General features: G+C 42.1%; 1 protein-coding gene across 11 annotated transcripts in view; it reads right to left on the bottom strand.

Annotated features, from left to right (window-relative positions):
- The window catches only part of DCUN1D3 (defective in cullin neddylation 1 domain containing 3), a 37,157-nt gene that overhangs the window by 5,615 nt on the left and 6,469 nt on the right, over nucleotides 1-25,073 (bottom strand). For 4 of the 11 annotated variants that reach the window (XM_038540146.1, XM_038540147.1, XM_038540145.1 and 1 more), the window contains exon 2: nucleotides 6,580-6,714. The exons of the other annotated variants lie outside the window; for them this stretch is intronic. The gene's annotated coding sequence lies outside the window, so the exon portion shown is untranslated. The remainder of the gene's footprint in view (nucleotides 1-6,579; nucleotides 6,715-25,073) is intronic. 11 annotated transcript variants of the gene reach the window in all.

Here is a 25,073-nt window from a genome sequence, read left to right as displayed (position 1 = left end):
TCCTCCAAATGGTGCCTAGATAAATCTGAAGTTATCTTCAAAAGGAATTTTATGGGTAAATTCTGAGCATACATGTTAAATGATGAGCAGAATCATTCTTCTACTTATCAAAGACTAATCGTATCAGGGTGTGTCCTATTCTCCACCCTCAAAGAGAATAAATGACAGAGACATGCCCATACATGCCCTAAAAAGACTTGCAGTTCCACTTAGGCTTTCAAAAAAAAAAAAAAAAACCACTGAAACCCTACACGGATTTTTTGGTGTGGAAAAGACAGATCCAAGTATGTTTTCTTAAGTCCTTTTATGCTTTAATAGTATAGTGAATTAGCCATAAGCACAACCTATTAAAATTTTAAAAGGCAAGGGGTTAATTCTTAGAAGACCAGCATACAAGGAAAGCAACTGTTCAAGCTGAATTATCTCAAAACAAGCAGGACTATACCATGTGGAAGGTCTGGTTTCCAGATTTGTGTTTCTAAAGACTACAGTGCTAAAAGAAACAAAAGGCCCAAACTTACACAAACCCCACATGCTCACAGACTGGCAACTCTAATTCCCAGGCACGCTGACTCACCAGGGTTTGCTGCTCAGCTCCTGCTGCTGAGGGAGGCCCAGGTACCTGGCAGGATAAGAGGATTTCCTGGCCTCTGTCTGACCCACCTACCCCAGGCCACTTACCCCCACCCCCATAGGACAGATGCTTCATTGTACCAGCTTCCTCCAAATCCTGGCGCCAGGGCCTTCAGGTAGGCCAAACAGATGGGCCTCCCAAAGAGGCCCTAATCCCATTTCCCCAAACGGCCTTCCACATAAGAGCATCTTTGATGACCTGACACAGCAGAACCTGAAGGCTTTTAACATGCCCAGATGAGAAAAAGGAGGGGAAAATCAATTTAAACAGATGATCAATCAGCAAGTGCCAGAAGGTCAGATCTCTCTTCCATTCTGGTCCTTTCTGTGAAATGCCCCCACTCCAGATGAGTGTTGAGGCGAGTGACGATCTCAAGCCAGAAGAAAATATTTTCAGATCTGATGGCAAATACAGCCCCCTGATGATTCAGTGGCCTCTCCTTCTTTTGTATCTACCTCTTTCCTTGGGAAAACAGTTTTGCTCCCAGGCTCGGTCTCATAAGCCCTGTGTCCCCAAATGGCAGCACTTCAAGTGTCTCAAAGTTGGAAGTCTCCCTGGACTTGCTAGCTGATGGCTAACAGCTAATAATAGCAGTTATCGGGATCCCTGGGTGGCCCAGCGGTTTGGCGCCTGCCTTTGGCCCAGGGCGCGATCCTGGAGACCCGGGATCGAATCCCACGTCGGGCTCCCAGTGCATGGAGCCTGCTTCTCCCTCTGCCTGTGTCTCTGCCTCTCTGTGTGAGTGTGTGTGTGTGACTATCATAAATAAATAAAAATTAAAAAAAAATAGCAGTTATCAATTATTGAACACTTGATATCATGCCTGGCACTATGCTAATAAGCACTTTACAGACAGTAAAACTCCTGTATTGTCCCCGCAACCCCATTTAATAAGGAAACTGAGGCACAAAGTAAATCACCCAACATCACACAAGCAGAACCTGGTATGTCTGGCTTGAGAAATGCACCTTTACCTCTAGGCCAGACTGCTGAGTCCACCGACATCAGAGCACCAAGGGAGAGCCCACCAATGGATGGGTCCTGAGCTCTGGAGTCACGAACACGATTCCATCAGCCACTGGGAAGATAACAGCACACTGTCTGTGCCCAGTGCTTAAAAAGGGTGTCTCACTCGCTGTCCTCTCCCAGCGAGCTCCGGGGCCCAGGCAGCTGTGAGGCCCATGCACTCAGCCTCGCCAGAGATGCTGTAAAGCGGGGATGTTTCAGACCATCGGCTGGTTAAAAACTCTCGCTCTGAAATCAAAGCTCAACTTTGCCAGTGATTATTGTTGACCATAATTGAAACTGGTATTTCCTTAAGCTGCAGAATGGTATCTGCCTCACAAAGCAGTTGTAAGGATTGTCAGGAAATGCAGATAAAGGGCACCTGCTACACAGTGCCCATCGTCCCCCCACCCTCCCGCTGCCCCAGAAATGACGGAGGACAGCTATCATTCATTATCATTAACAGCCAAGCAGTATCTGCTTAGCCTGATGAAAGCCCCAGCTCGTCCTATCTGAACAGCCTTCCCAGGCCCTACCAGGATGCCTACCCCTGCCTGGAGTCATGTGCTTGGGTCTTGTTCAAGAACAGTCTCTTGAAGCACTGACCCTGCTCAAACGCACCACTGCCCAGAAACACCTGCAGGACTGTGTTCTCCATAGGATGAGACTTCCTTATGACTGATGCTGAGTACAATCAAGCTGGGCATTTGCTGTCCTCTAGGGATACCCTGAAGCTAAGAGTTACTCACTGTACCTAACCTGGGGCATGCTTCCAGCCAGTTCTTTACTCCCTCCCTTTCCCACTTAGGCCGAGCTCTGTAGGCTTACAGAAGACAGGATTTCTAGCTTGATACTCATTTATATTAATTTAATGGAACTGCCTTTCCAACTGGTCATCCCAGCCGCCTCCCTGAAGAGGACAGCCTCAGCACAATCTGGTGCCAAGCTTCACCAGCCACAGAGCACCATTATCAATGAATTACCACTTTGTATATGGTATTACATTATCATCACTCTACATAAGTATGTAGCTCTGTGACATAGTTACTCCCACTTCATAGGAAAGGAAATGGAGGCACAGCAAGGCCAAAGAGCTATCTAGCAACAGAGAACAGAGGGGCAGAGTGATTAAGAGGATGCACTCTTGGAGCAGACAACCCTGGATGTGAATCATGGTGATGGCACCAACTGTGTGACTGTCAGCATTCACTTTAAAATGGGGCAGCTATACCTCAAGACAGAGTAAATGAGATAATCCATGTGAGATGTTCTGCCCACAGAAAGTGTTCAGTAAGTGTTAACCTTTGTCATAGCTGCTGCTGTTCTTGCCAAGTCGGTGACAGAATCAAGCCTCCTGAACAGTGCTCTTTTCAGTGGCCAGTGCAGCTCGGGGTGGGGGTGGGGGGGCAGGGAGAGATGTTGGCTCAGGTACACAGGACTCCCCAGGTAACCAGTGCAGCTCCTGTCTCCCTGTCCTCACCGTGACTCTGCTCTCCCGCTCCAGCTAAGGGGCATAAGTGAGATGAACAGGGCAAGGGGCAGGGAGAAAGGAAAGGCAGGAAGAAAAATAAAGAAAACACACACATACACATATACCCCTGGAAAGCTACTTCTGGGCACAAATGTAGTTTCGGGGTTTACTTAAAAGATTGAAACCAGTAAGTCTGCTCAGTTTATGCTGGGTCAGGATTAGCCTCCAGCTTTTCTCCTTCAATCTCAGCTCCAAATGCTTCTGTCACCCTCCCTCTCTGCCCCAACCCCCCCAACACCCCACACCGTGCCAGCCCTGGCCAGTGTTCCTGGGGATGGGCTTGGCTGCCTGCCTGGCCCCAGGCCTGGAGCTGCCACTGCCGGGCCAGGGGCAACCCCAGAGGCTGTGATCCCTGTGGATGCTCTGGCTCCAAAGAAGGATCAGGAGCTGATCTATCTTGTAGGCAAGTTCCTGGTTCTCCTCAGGCTTACTGTCTATGACTGAGACAGAAGGACACGTTATGGAAGAGAATGATCCTGGAGGGCCAAACCACACCAGGACACAGGGTGACTGGAGACAGGAAAAGGAGAGAGGAGTGTGAACCAGTTACAGAAAGAAAGGTGGAAGGGCTGACGAAGGGGAAGTGATAAGCGTTCGGGCTGCATGCTTCCTATGCATCATCGCCTTTGGCCTCGCAACCACCCAGCTTGTTAGACCTTTTACAGATGAGGAAACCGAAGTTTCTTAACTACTAAGCAGGGTGACTAGGAGATAAAACCAGCCTGTCAGACTCCAAAGTCCACCCCGTGGGAAAGTTTCAGAGAAGTGGCTCTTGTTTGGTCTTTAAATGACTGGAAACACCAAATGGAAAAGAAAGAGTCAAAAGGCCAATGTGGTTGATCCAGGTGAAAAGGTGATTTAAAATATTTAGTAACAGCAGTATCTTTTAGACTACACATAGGTACTGAGGGGATTCACACTGTCAACATTTAACCCACTACAACTGTGTGAGGAAGATACTCAAAAGGTTTGAGTATCTTCCTTTTGAATATCTTAAGTATCTTCCAAACCTTCCCAAACCTTTTGAGTATCTTCCTCACACAGGAAGTATCTCTTGAGTAACCTCCTCTACAGAGAGGAGAAATGAAGAGAGTTTAAGGAATTTGGCCTCATGTCCCACAGTCCACAAAAGAAAACGGATTCAAATCCAGGCCAACTGATTCTAAACCCACCATTCTTCATCACTGGCTTCACTACTATTCTCTGCTACAATGTGTCCCAAAGACATGCCCTTCTCCCAAGGAGAGGATCATGGTCCAAGACAAAAAGGTACATTAGCAACACCTAAATGTCACCAGAGATATGGAGTAAACTTCCAGGTTTGGTTCTGGTCTGGTACCTCCCCACAGTGTGGACCCTGGAACAAGTCACCTAACCTCTCCGAGTCTGTGTGATCCCAGCATTAAAGTGAGGGGTCGAGACTAGTCCTTTCAAGTTTAACGTTCTGGGGCTACCTTCACTTTTTTTGGCATCCAGTGAGGCTAAAGTTCTAACTTTGCAAGCCTTCTAAGAACAGGCACTTTGCCTGCTCAAGGAACGGCTCTCATATGCCTGCCTTGCTTGCCCAAGCCTATCAGACCCAAGAGAAAATAAGACAAGAAGTCCAAAAGGAGGAAAGAGAAAACAGGGGTACTCCAGTCTGAACAGGTGAAAGATTACACTGTTGTTGCAGGCCTGCATCTCCTTAATCATCTTAGTTTGATCTCTGCAGGGTCAGCAGGTGCCCTGGCATATGGAAAACAGACCAGACTGAGCTGGTTCGTGGCTGCTGCTGGTTGGGTCAGGAAGCCTACTTAGAGGAATGCTGCCCTGGCTGCTGATGAGGAGCCTGTCACCCCAGGAACAACCTCATGAAATGAGAAGCTAAAAAACAGGAGGCAAATGCTAGCACCAAAAATCAGTGTCAGCAAGGCTCTTACAATCTACTTGGAGACTTCCTGGAGGGAAAGCTGATTGGCCCAGCCCATTCTGTTCTCATCTAGTGTCTCTTCAGAAACAATAACTACTGACAAATGCCAGTGTTTCTATCTAGTGGCAGTAAAAGACCGCTTTCCAACTTCCATCCAGTCTGTAGAGCTAGCTGGGTGCAAGTTTCCAGTTCTTACTATATATGCCAGACACTCAAAGGCCAGAGACCATAAGTACATGGAATTCCTCCTATGGCTTTTCTCTAGACACTGGGGGTTTACTGCACTGTGCTGGGAGAAGCTCCCCCCACGGGGGTCTCACAGCAAGACCACAGGAGCCCTGCGATCTCACCTGGCAGCTGGAGATGCTGAATGACCTGAGAGAAAAATAGAGGATGGGCAGTGGCCATTTGTAAACTACTTCCTAGAAAGTAAACTTACAGAAATAACAAAGAGGTAGACTCAGGGGGTGCCTGAAATAGAGAGTTGCCTGCTGTCACTTGGAACTTGGGCCATATAAGATCACCTTCAGAGATCAGGTCTCTTTACCCAGAGCTACTTGGGAGGGAAAGCTTTCCCTCTGCCAAAGCAAACGAGCCCCGTCTGCTGCTATTTTCATGCTTTTAAAAGACTTTTTGTCCTAAAATGTACTACAGCAGCAAGCTAAGACAGCAGTTCCAGTTAGGGTTGGGTAGGAACACATGACTTTTTACATCAACAAATCTCAAAAGTGCAAAAGAAAAGAAAAAGAGGGATTTGGGGGCAGGGGGATGGGGAGAAAAAAATTTTTTTAAGAAAATAAACCAACTTGTTATATTTCTGTAAAATACTCTTAAATCACATGACTGAGAGCAGCCAGCTTTCCACAGAATAATTTTTTTAAAGTGTTCTTACTGCTCCTCACCTTGCACACTTCAAATATACTATAAGTAAGAATATATATCCAGCTGGAGGCCTGAGGACGAGGCCAGTGTGGGCTGGCTAGAACAAATACTGATTGCCAAACACAACTAAGCCAACACAGTGCATGTACAATAAAGTTTCCAAATACCAAATAATGAAGCATTTTTGGTCTCTGAGCTCCAGGAATGAGCTACATGTCTAAACCCACATGACGAAAAAAGGGCCATATCATTTTACTGACCCACACTCAGCATCTTTTTTCCTGTCACTACTGATTGGGACAAGTCAGGCTATCCACTCATGTGCAAAGCAGACATCATTAAAGGGCACCAGATTTCCAGGTTGACATTCTTTGTGTTTCTGCTCCAGCTTTCTCAGTTTCCTTCCTGGTTTAAGACCCGAGAGCTATCCTGGATCTGGGCTCCATGGTACCAGAATAAAAATGGTTACATTCTTCATCTCTGGTTTTATGCTTACTGCTTGTTTTCTTTCTTAAGATACAGCCTTTTAGGCCCCGCTGAAGGTAAACCATGGGAGAAGGAGGCACTGATTCCTGGCTTCCAGTTGGCATATGAGTACCAGCCACCCTAGAGGCTTACCTGACTGTCGATGATTAGTCCTCAAACATCCAATTACCACATCAACTGTTCACTTCTCAGTCTCCTTCTGAGCAATTCAGTAGTCACAATGTGACTGAAAAATAGTTAACTGGAGATAAGCTTTGGTTTTTGCCCCTAAGTAAAAGAAAGGCAAGAAAGGAAACTGTGAAAGGAGTCGAAAGAGGAGGAAGGAACCCAATATAAAGGTGACAAATGACTGCATCAAATGTCTTAAAGGGGCACCAGAATTACCACAAATGTATAGATGTGGTTTCTAGAGCCACATTTCCTCTAAGAAGGCCTCAGGTTCATCATGTGGTAACTCATCAATCTCTTAAATGTTTGCTAATTCTTAAAAAAAAAAAATTCCAAATCCATTAAGGCCACATTTATCAGTTTTTTCCTAGAGGCCCACGATGGAAGCTGACTACTAATGCATATCAGACGGGAAGAGGAAGAGGGAGAAAAGAAAGAGCTGTATAATAAAAGAATATCTGTTTTCAACCACATCAGTAAACTGGTCAGAGAAGTAAGGCCACTAAGGCTTTCTTTCCTGCTGCCAAATTCAGAAGTATTACGCAGTTAACTCTGTAAAGTTTAGAAAATAGAGAGAAGCATAAAAAAATCCCCTAGTATCCCACCGCTTATAATTAATATATGAGTATATCCTTTTAGTCTCTTAAAGGAGCACACATGAATGGCACACACAAAATCTGTGCATGTCTACATTATGCACTTGGAACTTTCAAACAAAAGTGAGGTCATGTTGTACATTCTATTTTGCAAATATTTTCCATTGAATATTTTTCATATAAATCTTCTCCTCTAATAAAATGCTTTTTAAAAAAGCAGCAATTCAATGACAGTACTTGTATCACCGCAAACACACTAGTTATGTCACGTAACCCACAGACTATTAATAGCTTACTACTAGTCAATCTGTCAAAAATTTGGTGCTGCATTACAGAGGATGTGCCAAAAGGCAAATCCAACTGGGATTCTCTGTTGAAACATATTTAATATTCAGATAAGTTTTTCACTGAATGGAGGTACCATACTAAATCAAGTCAATTTTGTCTCTTGTTGGAAGGACATTTAGCTTCCTTCAAATAGTTTTCACTAAAAAAAAAAAAAAAAAAAATAGTTTTCACTATTATAAACATTACTCTGATAAAAACAACATGCAGTTAAAATTCAGCACACTTAAAATTTCCTGAGAATAAAACCCTCAAAGTGGAACCAACAGATCAAAGGATACACAAAAAAAAAAATTGTATATGTATATAATCCAATCTGAACTATCAACTTGTATAGTGTACTGGGAGTGTGTATTTCTCCCAACATCATCTTGGGATATCTGCCAGGTAATTCAACTTCTTGCAAAAAATCCTTACCAAAAGCACATTAAAACACTGTGTTTAGGGAAAATATCTAACCACCAAAGGAGGATGGAAAGAAAGATCACTTGCTTCATTGTAAATCACATCAAAAAGACTCACAGATCCAATGATTCTGGCTTCAAAAATTCCAAGATATATTGTTAAATAATGGGGGGATGAAAGGGGGTTGAAAAAGATTAATCATAGGACACTTTTTAATCTTACCTAAATCTTCCCAATTATTCTTTCAAAAGGAAATTAACCTGTCTCACCCCCATCAAAAAGTAGCAGTAATAGCAGAAGCAGGAGCCACCACCGCTCATCCTAAGGCCTAGTGATTGACAGTCCCTCTACCACAGATTTAGCATCAAGGTAGAAGGATCTCGCCTGCAGACCAGGCAGAACCTGAAGAATCACATTCAAAGAGGCTCGTTCAAAATGGAACTGTGGGACCCCTGGAAATGGTTAACAGGCTGGATACAGAGTTGTTATATGGGCTTTCTAACTTCAGACTGGATCAAAGGGTATTACTGTGTGCAACAATGACTTGCCAACTTCCCCAGCACTCGGACTCTTCATCAGATGATTACCCAGTTTTCACCTGAAGATCCATCTCCTGAACTCTTGGCCACATAGTTGGGTGGGGATCAAAATGGACTATGTGACTCAGGGCCACCTGAGCCTCACATGCCCCTGGCTTCATTGACTGGGTCAGGGATATACAGGTGACCTCAGCAGACAAAGTAAATCTTAGAAGTATAGGAAGTTGGAGCTGCTGTAGTCCTCCTGCCAGAGGGAGCCACCCGAGAAAATATAATGCCTACCCAAGAGTCACTGTGAGGATTAAATGGTCCCTTCTTATCATATGGATCTTACTTCAGATGCATGTAGGACCCAAGAATGAAATCACTGCCAAGAGACAAAGAGAAAATGAGTTTTGAAGGCATTATTTGCACCTAGAATCCAACTGTACTACCTTGTCAGATCAAAGCCCGAACTCCACAATGAGCCAATGAATTCCTCTTTTGCATAAGCCAGATGTCAGGTTTTCGGTCACAAGAGAAAGAGCCCCCACTAGCACATTGCTATGTCACCCAGATCTCTTCTACCCACAGAGCAGAAAAATATCTGCTGCCTAGGCCCTCTGACTCATCATCCAGCACCAATTAACTAGGCTATAATTTCATCCCTTAGCTGAACACCAGGACCAATAATCCCAAACTTGAGCAAACTATGAAATTCTATTTACAACTGGGTGGACCACCAGGATGCCATTTAAAAGCTGATACGACTAATGAGCAAAAGAACCTTTCCAGTTGCAATTTTCACAACCTTAGGCCTCCTTCAGGCAGACAGGCCACAAAGCACTTACAGCTGCTTTATTCTGTTGTGTACACACATTCTATCATCTTCATGTTCCCAAGGAGGAACCTCCTCTCAGTACTTAGACACCACGTGAAAAGCTGTAAAGCAAGAGCTCCTGGAAGTCTTTCTCTGTGCAATAACAACATGATCAATCTTCCAGCTGAAACGGGTATTTGATCTAAACCACATCCTACGAACCTGAAAGGCTAGATCTAACATCCTACGAACCTGAAAGGCTAGATCTAACCAGAATTCGGCTACCCTCTTGGTTTCAATTACTATTGCTGAAACAATTTCTCTCTGGTTTCAAGCACTAAAGAGCCTTTTTAGAAAGTATTCAGGTTTTAAAAACTGTGACAGGAAACACTCATTTTTGTGTGCCTTTATTGGAAATACGTTCCCTGCAGGTTAAAAGTCGAGGCCCCAAGGTTGGAGCTTTATTTATTTTTTATTTTTTCAAACAGTTACTTATTTCACAAATGGGCACCTACATGGGCATTCATTAACATGTGTAAAGAAAAGCAGATAATTAAATCAAAATAGAGCTCTATACCTGACAGCTGGCATCATAGTAATAGAGGCTTGGCAAAGACAGACATCTGATGATTCCAGCCCAGTTCCTGCCCACTTCCCACCCATACCGACCTGCCAAAATTGATGCTACCAAATGGCCACTGCAATGCTATCAAAATTCTGCCCTATCAAAATAGCTAGGCCCTATTGTCATAAAACAGATTATAGGAAAATTCTAAAATAAAGCAGCAGCACTATAAGCTCTTTTGGTCACCAATATCTCTGAAAATCTGAGGAGAGCTTTGGATTCAGAAAGAACTATACATGTGCACCACAAACTCATATACTCCAATTTTGCATCCAATGAGTGGGGTCTATGAAATTACATGTAACTTTTCTGAAATGCATCAGGGTTTTACCTACACCCCAACCACGTTCATTCTCCTCACTCATAACCCATTTGCATACACTGCAGCTCCTAGAGCTGCCCAGGATAATCTTACCCCTTCTGAAAAAGGGCAGGACATGCACTGCATAGACTGCGTGTGTACAGCTCGGCTCTATCTGATCCCCAGCACATCCTTAATCACCTATGCTTCAGTTTTCTCACCTGAAAACTGGGAAAATCAAAGGGTCACAGTGAAGAATAAATGGCTCCTTCATACCAGATGGGTCTCAGAATGCTGAGAGGCGCTCTTTGGCCAACCACCCTACAGCACCATCTCACTCGGGTCCAGCACATCATTTCATTTCTTCCCAGCACATTTCACTCTCTGATTCTTATTACTTTACTTATTGTCTTCTCCCACTACTAGAAGGGAAGTGCCACAGGAGCTGGGATTTTATCTTATTCACCCTTTTGTCCTGTGCATCTAAGCTTTGTCACATAAGCAAATGTTTGATAAATACCTGCTGAGTGAATAATAATCACTATTATTTACTGAGTACTCTGTACAAGGCACTAGTCTGTGTACTTAAAATGTATTAACTCATGACTGAATAAATGATGAGTCCAACATAGTTAGTACTGTCCCTAGCACAAGTTAGTATTCAATAACTGGTAGCCATATATACCAATCTAATTATATGATGACGTTACCAAATACTCAACAGCAAAGGGAGTCGAGTTCTAAGGATGTAGAACTTAACTTCACCTCTCCAGAGCTGCTTCCTAAAGTCCAACCTCTCCTGGACTCCTATCCTTCCAGCACACCTCTACCTTCAGAGAGAAGAAAAAGTAGGAATTGTCTCCTTGTTCCACTTAACTCCCTACCTCATCAATCCCCAGATAATGTGATACAAACACATCTTCTCAGCCAGCATACACCACTCCATCTCTCTGCATGCCACAAGCTAATTTTCACCTCAAACTGAACAAGAGTCAAAGTTAAAGCTGAAATAGGAACATGTTCATCCTGTTACGCCTCTTTTTTTTTGTTTTTTTTTTTTGTTTTTGTTTTTTTTTTTATTATTTATGATAGTCACAGAGAGAGAGAGAGAGGCGCAGAGACACAGGCAGAGGGAGAAGCAGGCTCCATGCACCGGGAGCCTGATGTGGGATTCGATCCCGGGTCTCCAGGATCACGCCCTGGGCCAAAGGTAGGCGCCAAACCGCTGCGCCACCCAGGGATCCCTACGCCTCTTTTTGACATGCACTCCAGTCCTTTGGAAAAAATTTACATTTATGATGGATATCACTCCAGCCTCTCTTAGCAAGACAGAAAGTCCAGAGAGTTCATTCAAGCCATGATCATGCAGCACTCTAAGAAGCTTCAAGGGTTTGCTAATCAGATGAACTCCAATGGAAAGCCTTCAGGTGCTGGTCTGAACTGCCTCTCCTTTACTTCAGTAAACTAAGGCATCACACATTTAAGATGTTTGGAGATGCAAGGGCAAAAACCAGTTTTTTTTAATACTGAATACTGAAAATGAAGGACTCACAGCCAGTTTTATACTACTATCCCACTGTTTTATTTTCTAACACTTGGCGGAGGGCAGAGTGGCTTTTAACTCTGAGGGCTGAAGCAGGTACCTCATCAAAGATATTAAGAGATGGAGGACCACCAAGATCCTCCATCTCTTTGGAACCACAGGGGACAACAGACTATAGTCTATATGACAGCAAGAAAAGGCCAAGAACTAAAGTCCTAATCAGAGCCTTCAAAGCCAAATGCACTTGCCAAGAAAGCAAAGGGCAGATTCCACCTCCGCTGGCTGGCAGGCAGGCCCACACATTCTGCTTAACCATGTGAAACAGCTAGCTTTTGCTCTCCCCGCCCCCGGGCCCAGTTATGATATTTGGGTAGCAACACCGGTGACTTTTCTAGGAGAGAGTTTTACAAAAATAGGGCTTCCAATTTTAGGTCTAGAATTGAAAAGAAAAATAGCCAGAATTAGAAGTTTGTTTTAACACAATACATTGAAAATTACAAGTTTAAGTGCTGGTCGCTGAGGACGGGGAATCACACCACCACATGACTTCTCAGTGAGTCATAAAAAATAGTACAGGCTTGTTTAACAGTGGACATCCACCAGTAATAAGAGTTAAGGAGTCCACTTGTGTCAGATGACAGAAAGCTGAACTGACACTCCTGCGTTTGTTTCAGTAGTGGACTGACAGAAATGAACCGTGGCAGCAATTTACAAGACAGATATGTTAATAAACCTTTTCTGAGGCTAGTCAAAAAGGAAATGTTTGAAACCCTGAATAGGACTCATTTTTCAAAAGTTAAATCAGTTTAACAAGAAAAAAAAGTACTCTAAACTTTAATAAATCACCAACTGAAACATTTCTGGATTTCTAATACCCATTCTTGATTAACATACCTTTGTGTTAAAGCAAAAGCAAGTGCAGGCATTTAACAGCAAGCTGCTACCCTTTCAGTTATGAGAACCACTCTGGTGGAACTAGATGAGAGCAACAAAAATTAATCTTCAGGCCTAGATGGATAGTGTCTTGATAATAAGACAATAAAGACCTCCCTAAAGGGCTTCTGGGTGCCATAAATTATATAACAAATCTACTTCTGCCAGGCAGCCAGGATTAACTCCTATTCACCCAGGGCACTACTACTCAGTATCACCAACTGGCTTATCCAAATGAAACAGTCATTATCCACCATTGCCCTGTGAAAGGCACAGCACATCTCTTGCTTGCATCAGTTGGCTGACGCTAGCTACTCACTGCAAGAGAAGTCAACCTAACAATCTTAAAGACAACTCTGATACTTGTTTCTTCCAGGCCAAAACATTTTTTAAAAGCCAAAAAGGATTTTCATTAGTTATGCATTCAAGGCTTGAATGCACTACATATCCTTTACTCTTCTGTAACATATACATTCACGGCTCCCAAGCAGGTGGTCAAAAATAACAAGTCCACAGAAGAGACAGGATGCTATTATTTCAGTGACTGCATCTTACATTAGGAGTTCTAAGAAGGCAGGGAGTGCATATGGTAACATGAAAAGGGCTAATTGGCACCTAATAAACATTTTCTAAAGAATCAAAGGTAGAGGCACCTGGGCAGCTCAGTCAGTCAAGCGTCCAACTCTTGATTTCAGCTCAGGTCAGATCTCAGGGTCGTGAGATTGTCCTGCTTCCTGCTCATGCTCAGCGGGGAGTCTGCTGGAAATTCTCTCCCTCTTCCTTTGCCCCTTCCCCTGCATGCGCATGCGCACACTTTCAATCTCTAAAATAAATAGGGGGCACCTGAGTGGTTCAGTGGTTGAGCGTCCACCTTTGGCTCAGGTCATGATACTGGAGTCCTGGGATCAAGTCTCACATTGGCCTCCCCACAGGGAGCCTACTTCTCCCTCTATGTCTCTGCCTCTCTCTGTCTCTCATGAATAAATAAATAAATAATCTTTTAAAAAATAAAATTTAGGGACGCCTGGGTGGCTCAGAGGTTGAGCATCTGCCTTTGGCCCAGGGAGTGATCCCAGGATCCAGGATCGAGTGCCACATGAGGTTCCTTACAGGGAGCCTGCTTCTCCCTCAGCCTATGTCTCTGCCTCTCTCTCTCTCACTGTGTCTCTCATGAATAATTTTTTTAAATTTATTTATTTATAAATAAATTTATATTATTTTATTATTATATATTTATTTATAAATAAATTTAAATTTATTTATTTATAAATAAATAAATTTTTTTAAAAAAATCTAAGTAAATAACTAAATAAATAAACTTTAAAAATCTTTTTAAAAAATCAAACGTAAAATAAGCACCTACTATGCACCAAGTGCACTGCACAGATTACCATGGTCTACCTACATGCATGGTATGGGCCACTTTTACACAATAATGTTCACAGATGCTTACAAAAGTTTTACAACATACTATCCATCAATTTCAAAACATTTTTATACATATGAACTAATCCAACAATCATACACTATGAGGTAGGTATTATCATCATCACTATTTTACAGATGAGAAAACTAAAGCACAGGAAGTACCAGTAACTAGCCTTAAATAATTTTGAGTAGGGATGTGGCATACTCGTGTGTGTGCGTGTGTGTGTGTGTGTGTGAGAGAGAGAGAGAGAGAGAGAGAGAGAGAGAGAGGGAGGGAGGGAGAGAAAGAGCATTCCAGCAATAGCATGAAAGAGGTTGGAGGGAACAATCCCAGACATAGGGAAACTTATTTGTGGGATAGCAAGTGGCAAGGCTAAAATTCAAACCCATGTTTTACTATTTCTCATAATTAAAGATACTGCTTTTTCAAGTCCACTCGTTTAAAATTATGAAAATTTAAACTGCCTTTTTCAAAAAAACATACTAAATAGGGTAGTTTTTTGGGGGAGCCTGGCCAACTCGATAGGGCATTCGACTTGATCTTAGGGTTTTAAGTTGGAGTCCTATTGACACTGCATGTTAAGAGATGTCTCAAATAGTATCTTAAAAAAAAAAGGTATTATTTGAGACTGAGCGAGCAAGTGAGCGAGCAAGTGTGTGTGTGGGGGGGGGGGGGGGGGGGTAACAGGGCAGAGGGAGAAAGAGAAGCAGATTCCCTGCTGAGCAGGGGGCCTGACATGGGACTCGACCCCAGGACCCTAAGATCATGACCTGAGCCAAAGGCTGATGCTTAACCAACTGAGCCACCCAGTGCCCCAAAAATGTTTTTTAAATAAGAGTAGTTTTTTGTTTGGTATGTATAAGTCTTTCAGTTACTGTGAAATGAGAGACTGGACTAGATCAGTGTCTTCCAAACTCTTAAGTGCAGCCTTCAGTGAGAAGTAACACTTTACTTCCTGACCAAATACACATATGTAAATACATGTATATCGCAAAAGTTTCATGAAGCAATATTTACCATTTCTAGAATTCACTCTAATTTATGCTATTTCTCTTCTTTAGTTTGGTTTTTAATTATTGATTATAACCCAGTAAATAGATATGACCCAGTGAGAAAATCTCAATCTCAAGATCAAACCTAAAGATGCCCTCCAACAGCCTTATTGTGCCAGACACAACAGTAGGCATTTTAGAGTCATGACAGCAGTTAAGCCCCACATCTACCCTATGAAGTTGGTACTACTGATATCCTGATGAAGATATTACCTCAGAAAAAAACCACTTCACGTAAATCTGTGGATAGACAGAGAAGCTCACCAAGCAGTACATCTGTTCCCTCAATTTTCCAGCCTCCTTTCAGTGAGGTGGGGGAATGTGTCTATTTCTGGCCAATGAACTGTAGGCAGATGTGATTTTTTTTTTTTTAAGATTTTATTTATTCATGAGAGAGACATAGAGAGGCAGAGACATAGGCAGATGTGATTCTTATCATTTCTAAGCCTAAGCACAGAGCTGGCACATGACATCCCGCCCATCTTTTCCCTGCCATGGTGACCAAGACAACACACAATAGCAGGATCTTCATCAGCCTGGGTCTCCAAGTGACTATATGGAACAGGGCACCCTTCAGCCTACTGACCCATGCGGGACATGCAAGCAGTAGTTTTATCAGATTAAGCCAAATGTTGTAAATTCTTACTTCTTGAGTAGCTACCTGTCCTCAGTAATTCTACAGCTCAGGCCACTGACACCTTTACTGCAGCACTCCCACAAATAAGTTTCCCTACAAATGGGCTTGCTCTCTCCAACCTCTTTTACACTATTGCTGGAAAGATCTGTCTCTGTCTCTCTCTCACTCTCTCTCTCTCACACACATACACAAACACACACACACACACACACACACACACACCCATGTGAGTATGCCACATCTCTACTCAAAATTATTTAATAGTTCCCCTTCACTCACAAAAGACAATCAAAACTCAGCAGGGCATACAAAGAAGCCCCCTTCCGAGTTTGGCCTTAACTACTGTCATTCTCGCCATCTCATTCATTCTACATCCCTTAGGCATACTGAAACTCCTGCCATTCCCCAAAATGCCATGGTTTCCCATGCTTCGGTAGTTTTACACATACCGTTACCTCTACGTGGAATGCCACCTCACTCTCTAGTCTTTGTCTCTCCAGACCAGCTAAGATTTTACTTCCCACAGGACTCCTCTCCTACCTCCTTCAAGCTGACCTAGAGCCTCTCTGCACCCCTCCATCTTTATTTATAACATGGATATTTTTTGGCACTGATTTTACAACATTTTCTAATTGTTATGTCTGTTTTCCTAACCACATTGTAAGGACCTTAAGAACAAGATCCACAAAGCTGCTCAAATGCATTGGCATGAATAGCTGGCAACCCATAAACACATTTTTCCTGAAACACTGTGTATCCAATCCTAGAATCAGTCCTCAAGAAAAATTCAGGCTACACACATTTCACTTTGAATACAATGGTGAAAGCATCAAATTTGGAGGCCAAATTTTTCTAGGTTACAGGGCTAGTTTTGAATTTCAAAAGTTCCCTATGAATGATCCACATTCCGTCTGGGAAAGCTGGTCCCCTGCTCAAGTATGTCTAATTTGAAAACTACATAGGCTGGTTCTTCTTAGAAAATATCTTATACCTGTCTGGAAATCGAAAGTGCTATTAAAAGTATGTTTTTGAAAGTTTTGTTCTGTTACGCTGCTATTATCATCAAAAGCTCTTTTGCTTAAGTAGGCCAAGTCACAAGAACTAAATGCTGGAGACCAGAGAACTCAGTGTTGTCAACTTAAGCATTGTATGCAAAATAGTAAGGCTACAAACCAGAAAGAGGAGGAACTCCGGCCCAACTACTCAGAGGGAAGGAAAAACTGTATCCTTCCAAATGGGGAAAAGGCAACTGGAAAGATTTTTACCTGTTGCATAACATTTTATTATCTCTTTCTGCTAAGCTAAGCAATGGTTTTGAGCTGGACACTTAGAAAAGCAAATGCCCTGACAAACTAAGCAATTCTGATTCTTTTTAGAGGTTTTTAAAGTTAAGAGATAAAGTCTTTAGTTATACACTTTCATTTTTTTACTTAAGTTGCCATGAAAGTTCAAGTTTCCTATAAGAATTAAAACATTAGGGCAGCCCCGGTGGCTTAGTGGTGGTTTAGCGCCAGCTTCAGCCCAGGGCATGATCCTGGAGACCCCAGGGTCGAGTCCCACGTTCGGCTCCCTGCACGGAGGCTGCTTCTCCCTCTGCCTGTGTCTCTGCCTCTCTCTCTCTCTGTGTCTCTCATGAATAAATAAATAAAATCTTAAAAAAAAGAAAAAAAAAGAATTAAAACATTAGGTTACCATGAGAAGACCAAAGTGGTCTTCTCCAGTAGCGCGGGAAACATGGAAGAATGGCTTGAAAGGGTTTTGAACTCTACCACTATATATGTAAATCTTTCCTTCTGACTCTAAATTACATTTTATCTTTTTTAATGTGTGGTCTTAAATGCTTACACTTCTGCAGAGATTATCCTACCTGGAGATAATTATTTGTATGACTGGGAAAGAACAGTCTTTCATGTGGCTCCCATCGTTAAAGGCCCAACAACTCAGCTGCCCACAAAAAAAATCTTAACCAAGACTCATTGATCCAATGGCAATTTTCCAAGAAGAGAAGGAAATAAACAACCCCACTCTAGCTTTGTAAACCCTAGTCTAGAGACCAAGGGCAAATGTCACCAGACCCCTCCAGCCCCTTTCAGGATTTCCCCAGACTCATCAGCAGTTATCTATAAATAATGACTAAACTCTGTGCCAAGGGAAATGGACTCTGGAAGATATCTACCCAGAGTAAGGCAGACTTGTGAATCTGCACAAAGATGAATGTCATGCACGTCATGAAACAGATTTTAGTGGGAAAAGAGATTTTTTAATACTGCAAAATATAGGCCTGAGTAAAGGCTTTTGCCCTTTCCCAACGTGCCAAATACCACAAGTCACCACTTCTCTCAGGAGACAAGACAGTATGAATGACAAAACCAAGATTTACAAAGTATGAGGGCTTGTGGCTTGGAACATTAGATTTCACCTCAATTGGTGAGAGTGTCTCATTATGAAATCAAGTAGAAACACTGTATTAAATAAAGGAAGAAGGAAAATAATCTTGGGCTACATCACTGTCACCATTTCGCTCTATTTTGACCTCATCTTGACTAGGTAACACATGGCACAGAAAGAGAACAGACACAGAACCATCCTTATACCAATTTTTTAAAATTATAATTTGAAACATTAAACAATTTATTACACGAGCTAGACAGATGCATGAGCCTCTATGCTGCAGTAATTATAAAACAAAATCACTTGCAGAACATAGGCCAACAACCAAAGTAGATAATGAAAGATGACAGTGTGAAGATACATAGAAGATGTCAAGGGAACAAAGGTAATTAAGGTTTAAATAAAAAAAAACAAACAACTTAAGAACCATAGACTACCTCTGAAAGCAACTTTCTTGGCTCCTATTACGAAATCGAGATTTCAGTTTTATTCTGAGGTTTTACTTAAAAAGAAAGCACCTCCTACAATAGTTTGTTTCATTTCTACCACTGCTCATTTAACTTCTCAAGACCCTCCCTCTGCTGAGTTACAAGCAATATGACAGAAAGTGAAATGAAATTTTAAATAAAGCTTGCCTCAGTTTTTAACTTCATTTTACGGCACATGTCACACTGTACTTTTAAAGAAGTTACCAGCAAGAAGTAATGTACCAGACATTAAGACAGAGCAGAGCCCCAGCCTTCCAGAACCTAGAATACATGCACTGGCATGCATTCAAGAGAGAGGGTTGGCCAAAAAAAAAAAAAAAAAAGGCGAGAGACAGAGAGAGTTGGCATTTTTTCTCTCCACGACAGAACAGGTCAGAACCCTAGCTGCTTCCATGGGGAGCCTCAACCCCAAAGAGTGAAAGGAACAAAAATCAATCCTGGTTGCAGGGAAACTGCTTAGGGTGAAAGAGGAAGCAATACTACTTATTTCTTATTCTTTAAAAAAAGCCACCACTACTAACATTTACAATATTTTAAATTCTATACAACTTACTTATCGGTATCTTCACTACGAATGCAGAAATAGAAATGTGTCAATTTGCTTGAATGAGGAAAGTCTTAAGGACCCGCTCTAAAGTATCTATCACCACAGAACTTCACGAAGGTGTAGCACTGCAACAGAATGACTAAACCTTAGAAATTACAAATTCCAGTCTTTTCTAGATGACTTTTATGATCTATGGTCATATTCATGGTAAATATCCATCTACCATTCCAACTATCGTTCCCCCAATATTTTTCTAAAGAGCTTAAAAAAAATCATATCCACTTTAATGTCATTCTAAGCAACACTATCCATGAAGACAAAGGTATGTGACTTGTTATGTTTTCATTAATATGCAATAAAATACAGAACTAGGAAACAAAAAGGACTCATCCGTGTACCACCAAAAATCATCTTGTGTACCATCAATTCTACCAAAAACACTTGAATGCTCACTTCAGCAGCATATACACTAAAAATGTAACCGATGCCACACTTTGAAAAATAGTGATTTAGTCTCAAATCTATGATACAGGTAAGGAAACAGACTCAAAGAGGCGTTGTAACTTGCCCAAAAACACACAGTAACTGTGACAGAGGCCAGACTAGTTTCTAGACTTAGTCCAGTGGTGGTCCCACTAGAGTAGCATCTCCAGGGAATAGAGCTATAGGGAAAATTCAAGACCTGGCCTCGGGGTGCCTGGGTGGCTCAGTCAGCTTATGTGTCTGCCTTCAGTTCAGGTCATGATCACAGGGTCCTGGGGTGGAGCCCCCAGTCTAAGCACAGAGTCTACTTGCCCCTCTCCCTGCTCATGCCACATGCCCCGCCCCTCAAGTAAATAAAGTCTTTAAAAAAGAAAAAAGAGAGAGAGAGAGAACTGGGCTTCGAAGAGTTCACCAACAAGTGAACCTCAAGCAGCTGGTAAGCCCTTTACCAGTATACCTGGGCATTTCACTTTCTCTGAGAAGCACATACACAACACAGTACTTGCCAGCTGACTCTCAAAGGTTTTCTGGACCAGCTGAAAAATTTGCTGTTTCTTTCCAAAAGCCTCATATAATTTTGCCCAAACTCAATGAACTTCAAGGTATACTGTAAAAGATAAAAACGTCTCCTGGATCAGTTTCCCATTTTTTGGTTCAACAGTACTTTTGCTACTGAGCCCCAGTCCCCGTTGCTCATGCGTGTTCTATAGTTTCAGGAAGATTTTCCATCTCTTGGTTTTAAGCCAGCCCTGGAAACAGGCTGGAAGTTTCCATCACAGAGTCACTCCTATACTTCCCAGATACCCAGAGAAGGTTTTATTTTCAAGTGATAGATAACCTGTGTCTATTGGGTGCCCATCAAGGTTTTATATACTGTCCCATATGTCCTCCTATATAAAAGTAAAATGATATAGTACCTGGCCCCTTGGGAGCCGCCAACCCAGGTAAGCTTAGCTATGCATGCATGTAGCTAATAAAAGCTGATGTTCTTAGATGTTTATATCTATGCCAGGCACTGTGCCATATCCTTATTGAATCCTCACAATTATTTCCTGTGATTATCCTCCCTTTATATATGAAGAAGATAAAAATGAAACTTAGGGATGTTAAGTGGTTCATCCAACATCAAACTGTAAGTAGGTGATAAAGTTCAGGCTCAAACCTAGACTGACTAGGCTGATGCTCTTAACCAATGCACTATCTTTTTTCAAGTCACACTGAAAGGAAACATGAATTCTGTATATTTGATATCTTATTAAGTGAGCTCATTTCTTGCACTAGGGAAGTCTAGAGCTAAAGCACCTGTTAAGTTCAAGGAACTATAACATATCCTGGGAATGCTATTTTATACTGGCTGAGGGAGGAGATTGTACCTTTGTAATCCAAAGCTACTCTATCTGCACTTTCTTAACAAAAAACTCCATCTAATTAACAGTAAATACATATTGTTAGTTATTATCTAAATCAACTTTAGGGAGACTCCTTCCATTACTACTTATGGGATGCAAAACTGGAGTATTAATGTGGTATGATAAGAAATACATTTGGGAAAAAAATGTGTGTGCATGTATATATTTGGTCTTTGTCCCAGCTCCTAAAACTCTTGGTACATCCTTACTTTTATAAGTGTCCTATGATATTCCTAAGGATTCCCTGGTGGACCACACTGGAGTTTCTGCTAATGAAGTGACTCAGGGTGGGCCCTTCCATAGCTTCACAACAGAGGCTGGCCACACCAGAAAGACCAGGCACTTGATTAGAAGGTTGGAATTTTCAGACCACAGGGGAGAGGAGAGTGGCTGGACTTTAAGCAGCAGGGCAATGACTGAATCAATTATGCCTACATAAAGGAGACTCAATGAAACTAAAACCAGGCTAGGGGAGCTCCAGGACTGGTGAACACAATAATGACATGCTGGGAGGCTGGCGTGCCAAGAGGGGCCATGGAAGCTGTGCTCATTCATATCTTGTCTCATGCATCTCTTCCAATTGGCTGTTCCTGAGTTGTATCCTTTATAAAGAAACTATAATCCCGAATACTTTTCCCAGTTCTGTGAGTCATATGTTCTGACAATTATTGAATCTGGGGGAGGGTGGTTGTGACGAACCCCAAATTTGTAGTTTGCCAGGCAGAAGTGCAGGTACCTTGGGATTACTCGGTACTTGTAGCTGGTATCTAAAGTGGAACAATCTTATGAGAACGAGTCATTATTTTGAGGGCTATGCACTAACTCCAGGCAGTTTGTATTAGAATCGAACCGTTGGACATTTAGATAGTATTAGAGAATTGTTGTTGGAAAAACAGAATTAATAACCTCAGAAAAAGAAGTCCACATTAAAACCAATTAAACTGGTGCTCAGAAGCCACTTCTCTACTTGATCTAATCATTAAATCTACAGCTGTCACCAATTCAGAGCACTGCTTGCCATTTTCAGTGCAAGTAGGAAATTGGCTCCTAGACAGATCCACAAGTACCTGGTAAAATAAAATTTCTTTTAAAAGAAGAAAGATGGGGGACAGCCTGGGTGGCTCAGCGGTTTAGCACTGCCTTCAGCCCAAGGCCTGATCCTGAAGACCTGCGATCGAATCCCACATCAGACTCCCTGCATGGAGCCTGTTTCTCCCTCTGCCTGTGTCTCTGTCGCTCACTCTCTCTGTGTGTGTCTCTCATTAATAAATAAGTAAAATCTTAAAAAAAAAAAAAAAAAGAAGAAGAAGAAACATGGGGTACCTGGTGGTTCAATGGTTGAGCATCTGCCTTTGGCTCAGGTCATATCCTGGGGTCCTGCGTCAGGGAGCCTGCTTCTCCCTCTACCTATGTGTCTGCCTCTCTCTCTCTGTGTCTTGAATGAATGAATGAATGAGAAGAAGAAGAAAGACTTAGGAACTAATTTGACCTGGTAAAGAAAACATGGACTGTTGCAGAAATGTGAAGTAAAACATGATTACTCTTTAATAATTTTAGTTGTGATTTATCCCACATTATAGTCTCCATGAGAGAATCGTGAATTACTTCAATAGTTTACATGTAACTGTTCCCTTTGCACAGTAGATATTGTTAAATAACAATCACCACCTAGTATTTGCTTCATTATGTACTTTTACCCAAACTCTGATGCACCCAAGGACATCACATTCCCTCTTGTTTACCAACTTCTGATTTGTCAAAAGTAAAATCAAAAGAGACAGAGATTTCAAAAAACTTAAGCCAGCACTCCACAAGCAATCTTTAAGACCAATCTGGTCAAACCAGATACTGCATCCCTGCATTCACCACTCCCCATCAGAAATATACTTTCCAGCAATGGGAAAGAACACTTGTGGTCAGAGCCCTGGTGTGGGCCACTGCATTACCCAACTCCACAGGCCCCTGTTTCCCTCCTTAGGAACAGTGTTCCTTGGAGTTGGGCAATCCTGTGGGCCTGCTCCTTTCTACCCACTCTTCCCCTGGACAGTGCCACTGTTAACATTTTTACCCTTTCCCAGCTGGACCACTGATGGGCATTTCTCTTCACCCAGTGTACCCAGCCCATAATAACACCACCACCCCACCCCACCATCCCAAAGGCCTGCTCTTCTACATATCTTCCTCCCCCCACAACTGAACCCACCTATCTAAATGCCTTTAGAAGTCTTTAGACTTTTCTCTTTCATAAAATGTTAGGAAATCCCCAAGTAAACTGCTCCTTCTCAAAGATAGGCATCATCTGTAACCAACTATTTTGAGTAAATGACTGACCCAATGACTTGTTACTTCAAAGAAAAACCAATTTACTAGGAGTAAAAGAATTATAGAAACATTCTTTAAAATGGACACAGAGCATTCATTCTATCACTTCTTGCTCTTGAATTCCACTCACTTAGAAGAAAGAAAACGTCACTGAAACTGAGAAAAATTGTCTCCTCTAAGGACCTGGGACTTCTAGCATGTCCATGATCCTGCCACTTAGAAACCATACCAGCAACCTCACTGCAATGGTATTGCTAACCTTCTCTTTCTGTTTAAAGAACAGCCACTAGCTGGGGCATCTGGGTGGCTCAGGGAAGGCAGCTCGGTCCAAGTCTTGGTTTCAGCTCATGACCCATGAGATTGAGCCCCGAGCCAGGGCTCCACACAGGGAGTCTGCTTGAAGATTCTCTCCCTCTGACCCTCTCCCCACTTACATGCACATACACGTGCATTTTCTCTCTCAAATAAATAAATAAATCTTAAAAAAAAATTTTTTTTAAGAGCAGCCACTAGCTGGGGCACCTGGGTAGCTCAGTTAAGCATCCAACTCTTGATTGCAGCTTAGGTCATGATCTCAGGGTCATGAAATGGAGGCCCATGTTGGGCTCCACCCTCAGCAAATGTCTGATTCTCTCTCCCTCTGCCCTTTCCCCCCTTCACTCTCTTAAAAAAAATAAACAGCAGCCACTAAGTAATCATCAAGTAGATATAAAGCAAGAGTTTAACTGAAAACAAATTTGCTTCATAAAAAAAAAAAAAAAAGGGGAAAAAGAAAAAACAGGGCAGGGATGTGGCCATTGTAGTTATTTCCCAAAACTGTTCTAAAACTGTCCTGTCAATGGATATACCCAGGTTTTCCTGTTCAGATCACAGGCCAGGTCACTGGGAAAAAGAAGTATTTGGTTCAGCATTTTGCATAGGTATTCTCTATAGCCTGCCTGATAGCTTAAGAAATCGAAGTGATAAAGCCTCAACTCCTATTTGAAAGTACTATTGTCACTTTCAGAAACATTCTGAGGATATAAGGCCAGCTATTTACTAGTGCCCCCACTCATTAATAACCTCATTTCACATACCCTGCAAAGGTGGTTGTGGTTATAAGGAGTTTTCCTGAAAGAACAGCAATTTGTGACAAAATGAGTAAAGAACCAAGAATATATAAAAAAAAACAAACAGCAAGGATTCCAATTAAACTCAAACAAAGTGCCTACACATATGAGGCAGTGTAGATGAGAAAATAAAATTAGTACAGAGAAGACTTGAATCTGGTCCTGTAGTTGCCAGTATCTTGCTCTTTAAGCAACTTTATTATAACCTTTCTAGATTTCCATTTCCTGACTAAATCACTGCTTTTCAACCTGTTTTTGGCTTCAGAACATTCTATTCTATAGCATTCTTCTGGGGAAGCCCAACATAACAGAATATTAAAGTTAACTTTCAGAGTGAAGCATAATAGGGAAAATGGAAGGAAAAGAGCAAAACCTCCTCATTCCACCACAGTGTACTCCAGCAATGACCTACAAGAGGGTTCCATTATAGCCTAGTTTGAAAAAACACTACACCAGATATTCTAAAGTTCTTTGAGGGTCTTTTTCCTCCCCTTCCTAAACTGCA

This window comes from Canis lupus, chromosome 6 (genome assembly GCF_011100685.1).
Source record: "Canis lupus familiaris isolate Mischka breed German Shepherd chromosome 6, alternate assembly UU_Cfam_GSD_1.0, whole genome shotgun sequence".
Taxonomy (NCBI): Eukaryota; Metazoa; Chordata; class Mammalia; order Carnivora; family Canidae; genus Canis; species Canis lupus.
This window is presented reverse-complemented; position numbering and strand designations above follow the sequence as displayed.